The 19,904-nt window shown below is 35.4% G+C and overlaps 1 protein-coding gene across 1 annotated transcript in view; it reads left to right on the top strand.

Moving 5' to 3' along the window:
* Positions 1-19,904, top strand: part of LOC115877281 (altered inheritance of mitochondria protein 3) — an 83,530-nt gene that overhangs the window by 52,415 nt on the left and 11,211 nt on the right. The window lies entirely within an intron of this gene.

Genomic DNA, 19,904 nt, shown 5'->3' with positions numbered 1-19,904 from the left:
GGTATCTCACAAATTATTAGTTAATTTGAAAACCCAAAAATACAATCAGATAGCGCTGATAAAGTGGCTATGAGAATGTGCAATTATTTTTTTGATTTCCTAAGAAGTAACGATAGAAAAAATAATATTTATTTTGAAAAAAAAAATCAGTTTTTCTCAAAAAACTCAGCAATCTTTGAATTTTTTTAAACTTTTTTGATGCTATCTTGGTGAACATCCCAAGGAGCAACTTGGCCCCAATTTAACCATTTTCGTATCTAATACGGTTTCCGAGATACCAATGCTCGTACCAAGAATTTGTAGCACCCTGTATACAATACATTAAAGACAACCCTCGTAAGTGGTGTACCAACCCTACATATTCAACAGGGACGTACATATGGTTTATCACTGGGTGTGCTTAGTGATGCTGGTAGCAAATATTTCCATTCGAATTTTGCATGAAATTTCAGAAATTTCCGAAATATTCGGTCCCCAATCGCGAATATTAGCAAAAATCCGAATTTTGCAAGAAATTTCTTTTCAAAATTCAAGACATTGAGCAAAAATTTAACGAAAATGTAGGTATCAAGTATGCCTATTCTTAAATCAGAAGAAAAATAATGCTTCTCCGTCTTACAAAATAGAAAACATATGGCTCTTAAACCAATGCATTTTGCCGCGAATCTCTTGGACCCCTCTGTTTAATGGGAGAACACCTTAACAATGAAGAACACATAGCCGCTATGGAATTTATCAACAATATCACCAACAAACATCCTCAGTTTGTCAATAATAAAGAAGCCATTTTTACAGATGTAACAAATTATTGCGCCAAATAGGGTTTATGGGCTCTCAACTACGTTTGGATGTCAGTTAAAAATGTAGACTGTCAAAGTTGGTGGCAAGCAATGCAGCAATGTGTAAAAATACTCAGTTGAAATATTTAGCTGTTGCTTGTCTTTACCAACGTCATCTGCAGCCATTGAGAGAAGTTTCAGTACTTACACTTTTATTCATACTAAAAAAAGGAATCGCTTAACTGCACAAAAAGCCGGCAAAATAATGTTCGTAGCTCATAACAATAAATTATTACTACAAAAACAAAAAGTGGATACGGAGCATGATATTCAACAACATGAAACTCCTCTAGAACCAATAGAACCCGTAGAGGTAGAGGTCCATCCTTCAGAATCAGAACCAGATGATACATCAAATATATCTGATTTGGAAATATAAACTGACGAAGACAGTACTACTACTACTATAATACCCTATGAAGATGGGACCAGCTCGGCGCCTGAAAGTATTCAGGAATAGAACAATTCAGTTATTTGTGTTTTACGTTTTTTAAATTTATATTTCGTGCTTTTTTGTTTTTTTAAGTTCATAGTTATAGTTCATGGTTTATGTACAAAGTACAAATGTTACCAAGTGATTTTTGTTATGTGTTATATTTATGACTTTTATGAGTTATGTATTGTTTATTAAAACAATACAACAAATAATATACATATATACAATACAAACAACCAATATTATGTTTATTGTTTTCTTCCACTTACATGTTGGTATCAAATGTCTATCTAATTTATTCTTTTATTGTATCAACAAAAAATATGTAAAATTGTAAAATTTCCCAAAACGTCATAAATTTCCGAAAGTTTCGGAAATTTCCTGCAACAATCGAAAATTTCTAAAATATTAACATCAGGTCTAGGTGTGCTACTGACTTTTTTGTTTTGATTTTCTTTCATTAGATTTTGTTATATCCTGTAAAATTTCACGTTTCCGACATTTTCTCCGTTGCATCAGCAACAATGTTGAATTCCAATCAACTTAGGTGACAATTTCAAAACAAGAGAATAAAATATAAATCTGAAATTTGTTTTTATTTCGACTGCGCGTAGTTTCCATTGTCGACGAATATAAAACGTCAAAGGCCGTAAAAGTTCCAGACTGTCATAAATTTTGATATTCGTGCCAACGGCAACGTAACAATATAAGACTATAATGACAGCAGAGAGAGATTGACAAAGTGTATGTGAAAATTGACCGTAATACTGACTTAATAAAATTACATGGAGCCAAATAAGTTTTAAGGTCTATAAAGTGCAAAAGAGAAAGAATTCTGCAAAGAAATAAAAAGAATATAGTTATAGTATATATAAATAAATACAGTGTGAGTCTTAAATAAGTGAATATATATTCAGGGCTAGTAGATCTGGATAAAAAAAATTAGTTTCTTTCATCTCGAACCTAGCAATTAGTAGTTTCAATTAGTGATGTGTCGGTATTTGAGTAACGCGATTTTGGAGCATTATTTTTTGTAACGTCGTGTCGCGATCCACATCGAATCTGGAACCTGTTACTGAAGAACAATGATCATAATAACGACGAAATTATAAATTAATTATAATTTGTGAATAAATTATTTATAATCGCTCTTGTAGTTGGCTCGAACCGCAGTAACCGCATAGCGTCATGTTTCTCTCCAACCGTAGCGCTCCTAGGGTCGCGATTTCGTCGGTTGCCAACAGCAGTAACTGGAACTGGTAACGTAGCGTCGCGCGATCTTGACCGCGACGTGTTTCGTTCAAGCCGTCGCGCTACTAGAGTAGTGGTTATCGTCTGTCGCGAACAGAAGTAACTGGTAACTAGTTATTGACGCTCGACCTCGCCCGCGACGTATTTCGTTCCAGCAGTCGCGCAATTGTCGCGATTTGGGCGGTCTGATATAGTAGGTTTTAGCATATGTAGTTGGTAGTATACAGGGTGGCCCATCGAAAACGTTCCGCAAGGCATAACGACCAGGGTACTTTTTTTTTCAGAAAATTCAAAAACACGTCAATTTTGTTTGTGAGGGGGACAACTTTTGCCCCAAAAATGATTGCAAAATCTTCAACCCTTTAAGCGGGGGCGTCATCCCCCAATTTTTTTTAAATGGGAAGGGGGTTTAATTGTTACCGCAATGAAAAGGGCTTTCTATTCTCTATACTTTCCGGCTTCGTTTTTGAAAATCGGTCGAGTTATTGAGAAAATATGAAGGATTGAAATTTGAAAAGTTTATTTAAACATTTATCAGAGTAAATGAGAAGGATACATTTCTTTGACCAATTTGCTGTTTTTTCTTATTATTTCTAGATGTTTACACATTTTTTTCACTTGTCACAAGCTTGAACGTTCAGGTGCCGTAGTTGCTAGATAGCTGTTCTGTGACTTGTGCCGTGAAGTTCTTCTCAATATCGTTAAATTTTTTAACAATTATTATGGTGTACTCACTTGCAGAAAAAGTGGAAATAATCGAACTTTATTTTAAAAATAATGAATGTGGCAATCGGGTTGCGCAGATATTCAATGAACGCCATCCTGACAACCACCTTTATGGCAAAATTGTTCGCGAGTTAGTAGCAAAGTGTCCAAAGGATATTAAAAAAACGGAAGTTCCACCCGTACAAAATTCAGTTGGTACAAGAACTCAACGAATACGATTTTGATCGTCGCTTGCAATTTTGTGAAACTATGAGTGAACGAGTGGCGAATGATAATAATTTTCTATTTAAGGTGTGTTTTTTGGATGAGTGTACTTTCTTTTTGAACGGTGTAGTTAATTGGCACAACTGGTCGGTACTGGGCTGAAGACAACCCCAGGGTTTTTCACGAGGTGCACACACAAAACCCTCATAAATTGAACGGTTGGGCTGGTATTTTTGGAAATTCTATTGTTAGTCAGTTTAACGATATTGAGAAGAACTTCAACGCACAAGGCACAGAACAGCTATCTAGCAACTACCGCACCTGATCGTTCAACCTTATGGCAAGTGAAAAATGCGTAAACATCTAGAAATAATAAGAAAAAACCTCAAATTGGTCGAAAGAATTTATCCTTATCCTTTACTCCGATAAAAGTTTCAATAAACTCTTTTCAAATTTCAATCCTTCATATTTTCTCAACGACTCGACGGATTTTGAAAAACGAGGCGGGGAAATACAAAGAATAGAAAGGTCTTTTCATTGCGGTGCCACTTGACCCCCCTTCCCATTTGAAAAAAAGTTGGGGGATGACACCCTGCTTAGAGGGTTGAAGATTTCGCAATCATTTTTGTGGCAAAAGTTATCCCCCTCACAAACAAAATTGACGCGTTTTTGGATTTTTGGAAAAAAAAATACCCTAGCCGTTATGCCTTGCGGAACGTTTTGGATGGGCCACCCTGTTTAGTCCACGCCGGCGCCGCGTCATGTGGATCGCAGTAAAATAATATTGAAGTCGTGGTTTTGTCATAATATTTAAGTATTTTAGTTTTTTGCTATTGCAGTTATTGAGACGACACTCAGGTACGAGGTTTGTGTGATGTAACACTGTTTCGGGTAGTAAAAAATAAGTGAAAAAGAATTCGAACTAGGCGTCGCGTCGGCGTCGTGCTGTAGTATTTATAAAATGAGAAAAAAAAATCTGTCGATATTTTAGACAGTAAATTAGCATTGTAAATTGCTGTTTTGTCAAGACTTGCACCACTCAGAGGTCGAACATGACTGGGAAAGCACACTGAAAAAAAAACTTGAACTAGCAATAATTGTAGTAGTCGAAACTGTGATATTTTTTAAGGTTGTTTAGTGCCTAGGTGGACTGAGGCAAACTTTGGATTAATAAGAAGGAAAAAGGAAGTACAAGGTCCTTTATTATGGTCCTTAATGTAACAGTTTATTTAAACAATAATAAAAATGTATGAAATGAAATATAGTGATATATTAAATTAAACATGAAAGTAAAATCCCTTCAAGAACAATAAAAGCTTAATTTCAAAACAGCCAAATTGCTTCAAATAAGGTTATTTCACATTCAATATCATATTGGAAACCAATGAATTCTTATAGTTGAGACAGTGATAGTGTATATCTAACTGTGAACGTGTGTATATTATGTAGTTACTTACTAGCGAAAGGTTATTCCATTATTTCCCTCGATTTTTGAACGAGATCTACCGCACGCTACAGAACTAACTATTTTACAGTCTTTTTTGAAAAATCGCAATAGTGTCACTGTTAATTTAAGTTCTGCCACAATCTCCTTCTAGATATACTACCCTTAAACAACTATCAGTAGTAGAATAAATAACAAATAACATAAAATAAGCTCAGTAAGCTAACCTAACTGACAAATCCACAAAAAGTCAAATCAAATTCAAGTGAATCCACAAACAGAACTGTCAAGGATTCCCACCTTAGAGTCCCCCATCTATCACTGTCAAGGATTTTGTCGTTGAGCATATTATAGAATTTTAGAGAATTTAGAATGAGTGGGAGGGGGGTTAATCACTTCGACCTTACAGATCCATTGTGTCCCCCTTTCTTGAATCATAACTCATCATACAGTCCCAGGGCTTTGACAAAAGCCAGTATCTGGGACGGTTTTATAGAGGGTAGTTCTCCATCTCCAATATCAGTCGTACCAAAATTCATGGCACGAATGGTTGTCGTCTCGGCGCACTCAGTGATGAGGTGTACTGGTGTTTCACCATCTTCCTCACAGAATCTGCATTCGCCATTTCTTCTTAGTTTCAATCTACTGAGGTGTTCATTGAGGAGACAGTGTCCTGTTAAAACCCCGTGACAATCCGAAGATTGTTCTTACTCAGACCTAGGAAGATCTGTGATTTTTATTGATCATAAGCCCTCAGAAACTTCTTCGAGTGTCCTAGACCATTGCAAGATTTCCATTCCAGGTTGCGGATGGAATCTTCCAAGTTCTTGAGTTCCTCCTTGAGTTGGTTACCACTTGGAAAGCAGAACGGTTCTGGTCCAGTTAGTGGAGTGTTCGCTCCTTTTCTACCTAGATTATTTGCTTTTTCATTGCCTTCTATCCCTTGGTGAGCAGGCACCCAGTGTAGGAGGACTTTGTTTTCTTTGCCTAATTTATTCAGCTTCTCTATGCATTCTTTGACCAATTTCGAATTGATTGATACTGAGTTGATCGCCTTTAACGTTGCTTGACTATCAGATAAGATGGCTATTTCTTGTTTCCGATAGTTCCTATCTAAGATAAGTTGTACGCATCTCTCGATAGCGTAGATTTCTGCCTGTAGGATACTAGGGTAAGTGCCCATTGGTTCGGAGTAATTAGCTCTCGGCCCAAACACTCCGATCTCTGTTCCCGTATTGGTTTTGGAAGCATCAGTATACCAAGTTATGGTATGGTCTTTTAACTGCTGGGCAAGCGTTTCGCTCTTCCAATCCTTCTTATTGCTCAATACTACATTGACATGTTTGTCAAAGTTGTACGTTCTTGGCATATCGTCCACTGGAAGTTGCAGGAGTGGTATTTCCTTTTTGAGGGTGTTCCAAGCCCCTGATCTGACAATTCTCCCAGTACTAATTCCGTTAGTGACCATTCTAATCATTGTCGCATTGGCATAGCTACCAATGACAATGTGCAGTGGTGTTAGATCTAGAATGACCTCCATTGCTGCTGTTGGACATTTTCTCTCGACGGATGATAATTAAAGGTCAAAATGACTACTCACAAATTATGAGCATATTATAACTATACTTCATAATTTGTGAGTAGTCATTTTGACCTTTAATTATCATCCGTCGAGAGAAAATGTGATGCTAAAAATGAAAAGCGTATTGTTTCATAAACTAATTATTAGTTTTTTTTCTATGGATACAACTAACTACCGTAAAGTGTTGCTAGGATATTCTATTAATTTTAATCATATTTTTATAGATATTATGAATGTTCGTATAGTTTTTATTATAAAGTACCTATAGTTGAAACTACTAATTTCGAGATTCTTAATGAAGCCTAAGGCTGGTCTATTTATGTTATTTGTTTTTTGAGAAAATTCTGATACAGGTCAGTCTCGATTTTTTTCTTTTCGAAAAATACACTCAAACTTTTCAACCACCCCCGGTATCCGCTAAGTAATTGGCGGCGCTTTTTCGTGAAAGGGACACGAACGCCGCAATTACACGGAGCGATACGTTTTTATAGCGAGTTGAGGCCTATCTGGAAGCTAATATAGATCGCTTTCACCGCTCGCGTAACACCTCGACATTTATATGCTCCAATATAAATATAAATATACAGCGATTTTTTCCGTTCGGGTAATAATGTGGTAGAGGGCGGCATTCGGAGAGAACGGAAAACGACTTTGTCGGTGAATTAAACTCGATCGACCGAACAACATTATTGTAAGATTTGCAAGTATCGGTTCAGGTTTCATATAAATATACGAGGGGTGTGAAATAAGTCATCATCATCATTTTCAGTTTACTCAACCATTTTTAATTATAGTATAGCCTTCTCCATATATTTAGATACTATCGTTGTAATTGGGCTCATTGTTGTCTATTGTTGGCTATGCGGACCCAAGCTATCCCTCCAAATTTCCTAATATCATGGTCCCATATTAAGTTTGGTTTTCTTTTAGGTCTCTTAATTCCTCATGGATACTATGCTGCAATGTTTGTGGTTCATCTGTTGTCCGTCATTCTCGCCAGGTGTCCTGCCCATTGCCACTTGAGGGATTTGATACTGTTGATGTCTGTGGACATCTATTACCTGGGTCTTTTGTCGTCCATTCTATTTTTTACGGTCTTTTTTTGGTTATTTCCAGCATAAATTTCGTTCCATTGAGCGTTGTGTTTCCTTATAATGGCCGTTTTTAAGCTGAACAAGCAGCTTCTAAAGCCTGCTTGTTCTCGTGGTCGTGCAGCGCCTAGCGTGTTCTCTATTCTAAATTATTTTTTTAAATACGAGGCATGTTTTTTAAGTAAGTACCATTTTGGAATTAAAAAAAAACGTGCAAAGATATCGCAATAATTTTATTTTTACATGAAAGCCTGTACCTTAATCTAATTTTCTACATAATTTCCGTGAATATTGAGGCACTTGTCATAACGTGGCACCAGTTCTTCAATACCCTCCTCATAAAATTCTGCCGCCTGACTGGTTAACCACTGTATCACAACTGTTTTGAATTCGTTGTCGTCTTGAAGACGCTGACCGCCCAGGTGTTTCTTCAAGTGCAGGAATAAATGGTAGTCACTGGGCGCCAGATCAGGGCTGTATGGAGGATGGTCTAGAGTTTCACATTTAAAAGATTTGATGAGATCTTTGGTCCGATTAGCCACATGTGGACGGGCATTGTCATGCAGCAAAACAATACCCAGATTGTTCAATGTCCCACAATAAGATGCTGCATTGATTGTCTCATTATGAGGCAGAAACTCCACTAGCAATACTCCTTTTCTGTCCCAAAAAACTGCACATGATTCTCCGGGCAGAAATTGTTTGCTTAAACTTCACTGTTTTGGGTGATGATGAATGTCGCCATTCCATGGACTGTTGTTTCGATTCTGGTGTTTCGTAGGCCACCCATGTTTCGTCACCAGTAACAATTTTGTCTAAAAAATCTTCACCTTCATTGTGGTACTGCTCAAGGAAAGTCAATGCACTGCCTAAACGTTGGGTTTTGTGCAAATCCATCAACATTTTCGGAACCCAACGTGAACACAATTTCCGGTAATTCAAGTTCTCGGTCACAATGCGATACAAAACACTACGAGAACATTGAGGAAAGTAGTCGCACAATGATGAAATTGTAAAGCGTCTGTTTTCTTTCACCTCTTTGTCCACTTTCTGCACCGAATCTTCATTAACGACCGAAGGACGCCCACTCCGTTCTTCATCATGCACATTTGTGCGGCCATCTTTAAATGCTCTCACCCTTTTCCTTACCATTCCATCACTCATAATGGTTTGTCCGTAAACTTCACAGATCTCACGATGAATATCGATCGGTTTTACGCCTTTAGCACTAAGAATCGTATGACAGCCCGTACTTCACAATCGGCGGGGCTCACGATTGTCGGAGGCATCTTAAACACTCAATAAACAACGTATACAATGAAGAATCAGACTGTACTGACGTCTGTGCATAGACAAGAGATGTAGGTAACCAGCGCGCATGCGCGGAACGCCGACCGTAGCGCTGCGGCGGCGGAATCGCAAAACGGTACTTACTTAAAAAACATGCCTCGTATCTTTATGTTACTAGTAGTAGGCTTATTGGCCTATAGTTACTGATGTCTTCTTTGCTGCCTTTCTTATAAATTAGAATTATATTGGCGCCTATTCCAGTCTTGCGGTATATGTTTTCTCCTTAGACAGCTGGTGTTTTTGCTATAATTTTCCTAATGCAGGAAAATTTAGGAGTTGCCTAGTTCTCCTACCGACGCCGACGTACTTAAATACTTCAGCTGTTGGCTTCCTATTCCCATTTTCTTTTCTTAATTTCTAAATGCATCTCTGGTTTGTTAGTGAGGTGAAGTAGGTCTGTATTGAGAATAGTATTAGGCCAAAATATCTTCAGAATCCTTCTCAAACAAAGATTTGATGAATGTGTGTATTCGATTAGTGGATGATTTGATTAGTTTCCAGGTTTCGCAGCCATACAGCATTAAGGGTTTAGCGTTGGAGTTAAAAAAAATCAATTTCGTTTATGTGGAGAGTTGGTACATACATGTTTCATAGTGATTTTAACTGACCAAAAGTTCGCAGATATTTAAAATCCTCGACATTTTCAATACCACCTTCCTCATTTTTAAAATTCGTATTTTTGGTAGAATTAATTGACATTGATTGATATTGATTTTTAAACCTGCGCTTCTGGCTGTTAATGTTAAAGTACTAAGTAAGGTCTCAATATCTGTAAATGATTATGAGAGGAGACAAATATCATCAGCATATATGCGAGGTCAGGGTGTCGCACAGATATAAAAATGTTCTGTCTTTTCTTCTTGAGATTGACAAAATCCGCACATGATTTCGTCCGTCATTCCCATCAGCATTAGATGCATATTAAGTTTACAATACCCTGCTATTACAGCATTACAGCGGCTTTACAACTTTTGTAGCATTTCTGTCTTTGCTTCTTATCTCTGTCGTAAATTAAATTTTGGCAAACGTTCTTTTATTAAATTTCCTAGTTTTTTTATCGTGTCTGTCCTATTGAATTAATCTACAATTCTCTCTTCTTCTTGTTGGCCATCCACATCTTTGTAGCCATTTTTGTAACTATTTTTGCAACACCACAGAAGCCTTCTGGTCCTATGAATTGCATAGAGGAGCCTTATTTGGCCATTTCATCCTTCTTTCTCGTTATCGTAGCGACCTTCTGCCCTGAATATATTTAGAGCATTCACATAATCTCGCAGTAGTATAGAATTGACCTGGTAGAACCGAGTGTCTTTAGTGTTGCTTGTCTGTAAAGATGCATTATTATTTCTTCTACACAATATACATACTACATACATACTGCCATTACTCGCTGACGAGTATTCGACACGCATCTGGCACGAAGATGGTCACGCAAGGCGTTTTCTTTCATGAGCTTTCCTGTGACTATACAATAATGAATTGGAAGGAAGACTTATAAGGAAGGCTATACTTTGAATGTGACTAAGTTTGCCCTTTTGTTTCTGGGATCTTGGGCCATCAAAACATAGATCCCAATGCTGGTACAACTCTAGCGGTTACAGTGTACATTCACATTGTTACTTTAGGTACGTTTGGTTAGGTTACTGGAGTTTGGGATCCTGTTTGATCCCTCACTCGGAGGCCTTGAGCCCATTGTGATACCCCTGTGATTGTACCAAACCTTCCTCTCATTCTTTGTTTGCGTTAAAGCACTTCCAGCTCTTTACATACCTGCTTCCCGATGGCTCTGATGTTGGCTTCTGCTGCTTCCTATAGTCCCTCCAAAACACCGTACCCTAAAGTTTGAAAGTGTCGGTTTTCCAGTGCCGGACAGTGGCACTATGATGCTCTATGGTTTTTTCTTCCTCTCCACGTCCTCTGCAGTAGTCGTCATTGAAAATATTCCATCTCACGAGGTTTACGCCCGTGGAGTAGTTTCTTCCAGTGACGACACCTACAATTTGCGTACTAGGTTCTTTTTGTGCTCTTTAGTACTTGTTTCGTCTTTTTGCTATCTACCACTGGCCACAGTCTTTAGCTACTTTGTCTATAGTACAGTCCTCATGGTGTTGCCACGTCTCTTGCTACTTGGCCTTATTACTTTAGGTATTATGTCCCAGATTTTTTATATCGCGAAGTAAGCATTCTCTTAAAAACTAAGAAAAATTGACAATAAAGGTAGTAAAGCTAATAATAGTTAGAATAGCAGCAAGTCTTATACTATCTTAATTCCATATCAGACATCGTTCACTAATAAATTAACAAATACAAAATCAATTTTTTCTCCCCCCGAATCCGTTTCGTATTTCTAAAGGGCATAAATCAAAAGCCACCGAACCATAAACGTCCGCCAACAGCACGCATTACACGCTTTATACCCGCTCTGACCTTTCCCTCGCTATATCGGAATCGTTCGAGTGGGGACAAAAGCCACAAATTAATTCGAACCCAGGCCGAACACTAGTGCTGCTGGGGGGTCCCTCGATCGACAAAGTTCGGACTTTTATTCGGACGACGGCAGGAGGAATAATAGAATCGTAATAATTAATGGGTTAATTGAATTTACTCGTGAAGGGACCACCTGGTGGGAAACGAGTGTTTTTATGAAGGAATCCGAATGTATCAAAAAAGTGTCCTGTGATTTTCAGAATTGAACTTCGGATTTATGAGTATATTTTATTATACACTCATCGGCACGAAAAACCGGCACCTTAATCGTAAAGTTTAATATATTTTGTTTTAGTGGGCCGATTAATTTTTGATGAATTTTTAAGCTATTTGCACAGCTTAAGTAAAAACCAGCTCGGACAGTGTAGCGTGCCGCTTTGATCTTTTTACGCTCGGATTTGCGATTCGAAAGAGGGGGAACACTAGAGCGGCGAGCTCTCTCGCCAAAACCAATAGCCGCCTAAGCGCCAGTCAGCCCAGAGATGTATTCAAAAAAAATTTACACGTGACGTAGATATCTTGCGCAACCTGAAAATTTACCAATACAGGCGATTCGGTGAGCGCGCGGCGCGCTCGTGACGCAGCGCGCCAATGTGTACGTACCATTAGCCTATTGAGATCAGAGCTGCAAGCTCACAGAAAACGTTTTCTTTATTTGATTTAAATCATTTTAATGACTTAAAAGGCCGTGGTTTGATTCGAGAACGAAACTTCAGAAGAGTTTAGTGTAAGGAGGGGAGTGCGACAGGGTTGTATATTGTCGTCTCTGCTATTCAATGATTACTCGGAACATCTATTTTGAGAGGTACTGGATGGCACAAAGGATGGGCTGGTAATAAACGGAGAAATAAAAAAAAGTAAAGTAAAAAGTCTTTATTTCTAGAGTGGTACATAGTTTTACAAATTATAATAAAATATAAATAGTAGTAACCTAGTTACCTAATCAGTAATATAATTCATACAAGTACGTGAATTCATAATAGATATCAATATAAATATTTACAAAAATAGCCTTACGTAATTTGCTTAGAAAATTTACACCATCGGAATTTGACGATCACTGGAATATTTTTTTTTTTTTAATTGTAGGTCAGTGTAAATAATGTGTTTATATAATGTAATATTTATTTAAAAAAGATGTGGTGTATTGATTTTACCTGTTTTTTTTTATTTTGTTTTAAATAACTTATTACTATTTAATATTTTTGATATTTTAACTCACTATTACTACCATTATACAGAATTGAATTTTAAATAAATATTGAGACACCTAGGTTTCTATGTGAAACCTGTGTGCGTCTCATTGTTTAGCTTTTTCCTAGAATATAAAATTAATATATTTAATTGTCTTACATCTAAGTAAAGATTTGCTTAATTAAACTTAATAACCAATAAAAATGAATCTAGCTATAATCAACTTAATAACTAGGATAAAAAATAGCGTAAATAAAGAAAAAGGTAAATAACATAAGGTTTATAAATCGAAAAATATAACTAAAAATATGACAGGCATACATTGTGTTTCTACTCAAAAATGTGTTGAAAGACTGTTTTGTAATTTTTATAAACATATTCTCTACATTGTAGATTAAATTTATGTATGTTACTTATTCTGCGTATCTCCAGAGGAATACAATTATACAATTTTGGACCCATATTATTTACTGAGTTTAGACTCAACGCAGTTCTGTTTTCCGGGAGCATAAGGTGTTTTTTTGTATTAGCTCTAGTGCTATAATTATGATGTATGTTTTCTTTTTGGTGCCTAATTGCATGAATCTAACGACATTTAAGATGTATATATGTCGAAGATTGGGGACAGTCTCCGAATATAGCCACTCAGTGTGAAATAACTTCGGTTTTCTAAATATTACTTTTAATATATAATTTTGTAGAATGTTCAAAGGTCTTAAAACTGTTTTGGATGTATTTCCCCACACAAGAATGCCATATCTCAGAATAGACTCAACAAATAATGATCTATATATTAGGATCATCAGAGATGTGTTCATAAATTCTGTCAATAGATAAAACTTATAAATCAAAATTCTAACTGATTTTGCAACTTTATACACGTGCTTATCCCATCTCAGATGCTTGTCAATAATTACAATTTGTAATTATTGACAATTATTACAATTGAAATAGTAAACAATTTGAGATATGCAGATGATACCGTTCCGTTGGCCGATACCGCTGAAGGTCTCCAAAGGCTTATAGATCGTGTGGCGAATATATGCAGCAGATACGGAATGAAGATGACTGCAAGAAGACTCAAACTTTGATCATTAGCAAGAACAACATCAACAACTTTCAGTTCACTGCTAACAACATCGTTCTCCCAGCGGCCGAGACAGTTTCATACCTGGGCTGCACCCTGACTAAAGACTGGGACCACTCTCGCGAAATAAAACACCGAATCGAAATCGCGAGAGGGACATTTAACAAAATGCGAAATATACTATGCAACCTGTCCCTCAACGTCCGCACTAAAATCAGAATCCTGAGATGCTACGTGCTCTCAACCCTTCTATATGGAGCAGAGGCGTGGACGCTTACCGACGCATCATGCAAGCGTGTGGAGGCATTTGAGATGTGGTGCTATCGGCGCATGCTTAGGATTTCGTGGGTGCATCGCGTGTCAAATGAGACTGTACTACATCGCATCAACAAGGAGTTGGAGTTTCTGGTAAATGTCAAACGAAGAAAACTGGAATACTTCGGACACATCATGCGGAACGAGAAATACCGCTTACTCCAACTCTGCAGGGGAAATAGAAGGCACAAGATCAGCGGGACGCAGACGAATATCGTGGCTGCGAAATCTACGAACATGGACCGGAATGACGTCAACAGCTTTGTTCAGAACGGCAGTGAACAGAGTATTATGGATCAATATGATAGCCAACATCCAAAGAGGATAGGCACTTTAAAAAAAAGAAGAAGAATGACTTAAGTCATTTAATTTTAAGTCATTCGTCGAAAGCTGACTTAAGAACTTAAGACTTAAGATTTAAGTCTTTTTCAAAATGATTTGTATTTAAATCTATATTCCGAACTAGAAAAAGATTTAAGTCTTTTTAGAGAAGACTTAAGTCACTAAAAAGATATGATTCTTTTTATAAAAGATTTAAGTCATCAAAAAGATTTGTCTTAAAAGTTTAGTTGTAGACGACGTTGTTTTTGTTAGATCGATTTTCATCTTTTCGATAAGTTGTAATGTCCGCGATATTACGGGATTCGAAAAATGCAACAATTTCAATTTCGCCCTGTATTTCAGGGACTAAGAGGGCTAGGACAAATATGTGTGCACCTTTTTTAGTTTCATAAAAAAGTAGCATAGTAATGTGAAAACCGTATCTTTGTACTTCTGCTCATAAACGAGAAACCCTGTAAAACACGCGAAAATGGGTACATCCTGTAAAAAGTACCACAAAATTTAATTTAATATAAGTTGTTTTTATGTACTTTTTTTTGCTTTTATGTTTATTTTTTTATTGTTGATTATATTAGTTATTCTGAAAACAAATCGTTTTGTTTTAAGTGGTTTTATTCTCATCTGGACCTAAAATAAATTAATGAAAAAAAATTATACTTAGTAAGAAAATTGCTAATTGGTAATACAAGAAAATTAATACTAACATTTAAAAAAGTTGCTTAATTGAATTTTCGTTGTCTTGACTTGAGGGTAGTTATATTGACTTAATTCATTTTACTGGCTTAACTTGCAGATCATCATGATTTAAGTCAAAAATATCGACTTGAGTGATAAAAACGACTAAAATTATTATTTTATTTTAAATTTTGGACGAACCTTGGAATATAGGTGGCTCAAGAATATCAGAAGACGGAGGAGCTGGAATAGTAGAGCTGAAACAATTAAGAGATCCTTTCCCCGTAAGTTATTGAGAGGACTAGAGGACTTAGCAATGTTACATTAGCCTGGGTACCGGAGTACGAGGGTCAAATGGACAAACAAGGCTGATCAATGCCATTCATAGGCCCAGAAACCTTTTTCGTTGCTACACAGGCAATAAATGGAATGACCACTGAACAATGGGTAATCAACAAATCACTAGAATTGTAAAAGAAATCATCAGAATAGAGGCAGGCGAAAAACTTAAATAGTACTTGAAATTTAAGTTACACTTGATAAGCATAGACAGGAAAACTGTCAAAAGTGTAGTGCGTCAACTAACAGCCCATACAGCATATCAAATCACATTTACGATGTGTTTACATTATTAGATGTAGACACAGGGTGACACAATTCCCCCGATGTAAATATGCTACGTTTACACATTGTAGTTCAACACGTATGCACAAAGGTTAAACGTCCGCCTCACAATGTAGCCACAGTATAGCATTTACGTATACACAAAGTAAGGGATACACAGTGTGCCGTAGGATACACAGTGCTTGTGTATTACGTTTAAACTATGTTTACACATTGCAGTTGTTACTACCGCGTGTATACGTATGTATTTTGCTTCGTATATACATCTTGTGCTAGATAAAACTACTTCTTATGAACGAATTTAGGAAATAATACAAGTTTTGATGCCTAACTTTTCATTCTTTTTAAGAAATATTTATTCAATGATACCAATTATATCTTTTAGAACGAAAATTAGGAATGCAAAACTTTTATTTTCCAAAAGTATCTCGATCGTAAGTTCAAGAGAAGTAACCTTAAAATTGTTCCATTTTTGTTTTGTATTAAATGTACCATTTTTCTTCCATAAAATGGATTAAGTGGTTAAAAATATAAAATTATATTTCTTTATACCATGGAACGCAATAGCGCAAATAACACAATAATAATTATTATTTACACTGCAGAAACCAGAAGTAAGAAAACACTTTAAAACAACAGAATTTGTAGCAAAATGTATTAAAAATATAAGTACCTAGTATAACAACATACTAAAATGGTAAACACTGTTATATCGCCACGATTTGGTGGACCTCGTTTAGTAATTTTTTTCTCCTCTTTTCCCTCCAAGCAGTTGGTTTATTAGCATACTCATTCATCGAGCACTCTGTTGGACTTTGTTGTATTTTATTTCCAGATTAACAATCTCACCCTTAAATTTTATATGAAACTGATTATTGAATATTAAACATATCTGTATATCGATCCATCAATAACTTACCGAATATCAGTGTAAGAAGTTCTTTGAAGTGTTTAAATCTTTCTTTCTCTGGTCCATTTAGATTTTTATTATTTCCAAATTAAAAAAAATATATTGCAGAGCTAACTCAGCTAACCTCTTTATCATTATACGAGAATATTTGGAGTTTTCATTCATTGGAGTCAAAATTTGGTAAATTGGGTATCGAGTAAGGGAAGAGTCGCTCCTATAATATTAATAATACTCTTAGGAAGGTGTAACAAGGTAATTAAAAACTTGTACTTACCGTCAAATCTCTTTTAAACTACACACAAACAGAACATTTATATAGAGCTTTCGAATGATACAACAATAATGGCTGCTAACACATACCACTCCTAAAAAGGAGAAAGGAGAGGGACACATAAGATACACTTGGTCGGTGTATCTACGCTGAGGCTATCCGCGCATGCGCACACCTTCATTTCATGCTAGAATGTAGACACAACAGTACACTATTACAAAGTGTCTATATAGATATTTATAGTATGTGTATACGTCACGTTTTTACAAGGTGTGTACTACAGGCACAACTATGATACGAAGTATCACACATACATATGACTTATACATTGTATGTCTCATATACCGACGTCAGATTTCATCATTTTAATAATTATTTGTTACGTTACAAAAAACTCTTTAGAATCTTGAGTGCATACGGTATACAACTAGTAAACACTGCATCACACAATTCTATCAATATAAACCTGCGTGTATCTCATATGTATATGTTAGAACTAGATGAACACTTAGGTTCACTTTAACATATGTTGTTTCTCATGTGTCTCCCTTGTAGAAACGTAATTTCATTTGGACGTGCTATATGGGAGGGCATTGCAAACTTAATAGACATTTAATGCTGATGGAATTAAGGAACGGAAAGTTGCAGATTTTGTCAATCAAAAGAGAAACATTCTTTATATCAGCACCCTAGCCTGCGGTTTATTTTGTATTAGCAAGAAATAAGCTAATGGTAAGAAAAGTTATATAAAGATTTCAATCTCCAAATTATTAGACTTCCTACTACCCTTACAAGAGAGCCATAAACGCTTCAGAACATAATAATATAAGAGCTACTATACCTCTAATAAATATGTTTTGTAGGTTTACTAATTACAGTAACAGGAAATGAAATAAACACTAAAGTTTGAAAATCAGAAAAATTTTAATGAAAATGTGAACATCTCACAAACTAAAAAATTTTTTCAAAATACAGTCAAATATGAAGCAGTGTAGATCTTCAAGGGTACTTTCGGGAACTTACAGTTATATTAACACACAGGTATATTAACTTGGCCAGAGTCTCCACAAAATGTCATTGATAAACATGTTTTTCCTTTTTTAAAGACAATCCGGGGACATACTGTAAATCTAAATATATATTTGACATTTTAAATTACGCTTATATTATAAACTTTTTTATAAACTTCTGACATACTACTTCTCTCGTTTGATTGTTCAGCTTCTTCAGTGTATATATTTAGATACTTATATCGGAAGTCGTAAAATACTTTCTACCATAAAAAGAAGATAATTTAAAAGTAAAAATATTTTTATCGTAAAATTTTTAGTACTTTAAGTTAAGGTGTTTTTTATGGCTTATAAATTTTTTATATATTTTGCTAGAAAAGTTTAAACTTTTCGATAATGCTTTCTCTAAATAAATAATTTAAATGCAGTATACTTGCACGATCTGCGGGTTTTAATATTTTTGAAAATAGCTGACAGTTAGTTAATCGAAATTTGTGACGTTTTGGATAGACGTACGGGAAAAGCTATTCCTTGTGTCGGCATAATCATTGGTTAGTTAGGTTAGGTTAGTTAAATTAAAAAAATTAAAAGTTATATTTTTGATATAACTTTATAATTTTTTTTTAATTTATTAAAAGAATATTAAATAATTTAGATTTAAAATAATTTCTTTATATTATTGAATACTACATAGCAATGTGACATAAATATAATTAATAAATGAGTGTTACTAAATTAACGATTGCTAGACTAATAATTGTAAATAATTGGATAAATTTTCGCTCATCAACACAAAATTAAATTCATTTGAAGTTTGGAAACTTTATCAAAATGTCTTGGAACATTCATAGACTTGCGAGTAAGGGTTACATAAGGTTTTATTATTAAATAATATGGTGAAAATACAAAATACAGTGGTTGCTTTAATTAAAATCAGGTAAATATTGTATAATAACACTGTTAAATTTAAAATATCTTTTATAAATGATATTTGACAAAGAAATAGCTGCGTAACTACAATGTAAAGACGGATCATAATCAAACGCTAAAATAACAGTACTCGCAAATTTGGAAATATAATTAGGGGAAAAAGTTAAATGTTTGTTAACTTCTTCTACGAATTGAAAATAACTAATACTAATTTTGATATACTGAATAATTACATTGAAATTAGAGGAACAAACTTCTATGCTAATTGAAACCACTAATTTCAAGGTTCTGAATGATGCTTTAGCCATTATAATTATTATCATTTGTTTATATTAATATGGTCTCTATAAATGATGATAGATAAAATTGATTAGATGTTAGATGCATTATAACAAAGTTGTTGAATTGGTTCTACATGAGATCTCCCAATTTTTTTAGTGGAAGAACTGCGTTCGTGAGATTTTTTTATTTTATGTATTTGATGGGATTATTTTCTCTTTTATCTGTATTATCTTTATCTATTATTTCTCTATTTTATCTATTAATACTCAGAATTCTTATACATATCAGAAACCATCTAATGGATGATAAATTTCAGCTCTTTTAAATAAATTTAATCGATTACTTTAATCCCGATTACTTTCAAGAGAAAATTATCTGAAAGCCGGCAGTCTGGATTAGTCAAACGAGGCGCCGTTAAAGAATTTCGGAAATAATTCTACGTTACATAAATGTATGAAGTATCAAGTTGTAATCCCGACCCAATTTGTATGAGACTTGGGCCTGAAAAGGCTGCTAGATTAAAGCCTATTGAATTGCAAATTAGTCTTGTAAAAATATCTGTATGAATATATCGTGTTTCACATTACAGGGTATATCTGCAAAATAAAACACTATTTTATTCACTACTGTTGGATTCTATCCCTTCCTCCCCTCCTTTACCCGAAAAACCTTAGTGGGTACGTAGCCGTAGTCGAGTACGCAGCGTGACGAGAGAGAGACAAGATCGGCCGAGTACACAGTGTACACCTCCAAGCGCGCGCTATCCTCAAGTGTTTTGTTCAAGCAAAAAATCAACAGGTACGAGTCCCAACTGTAAGGGTATATATCTGTTTTTACTAGTACGTCTCTCTTTT

This window comes from Sitophilus oryzae, unplaced genomic scaffold, assembly GCF_002938485.1.
Source record: "Sitophilus oryzae breed Bouriz unplaced genomic scaffold, Soryzae_2.0 scaffold_1443_pilon_pilon, whole genome shotgun sequence".
NCBI lineage: Eukaryota > Metazoa > Arthropoda > Insecta > Coleoptera > Curculionidae > Sitophilus > Sitophilus oryzae.
Note: the sequence above shows the minus strand (reverse complement) of the source record. Positions and strands in the feature narration are given on the sequence as shown.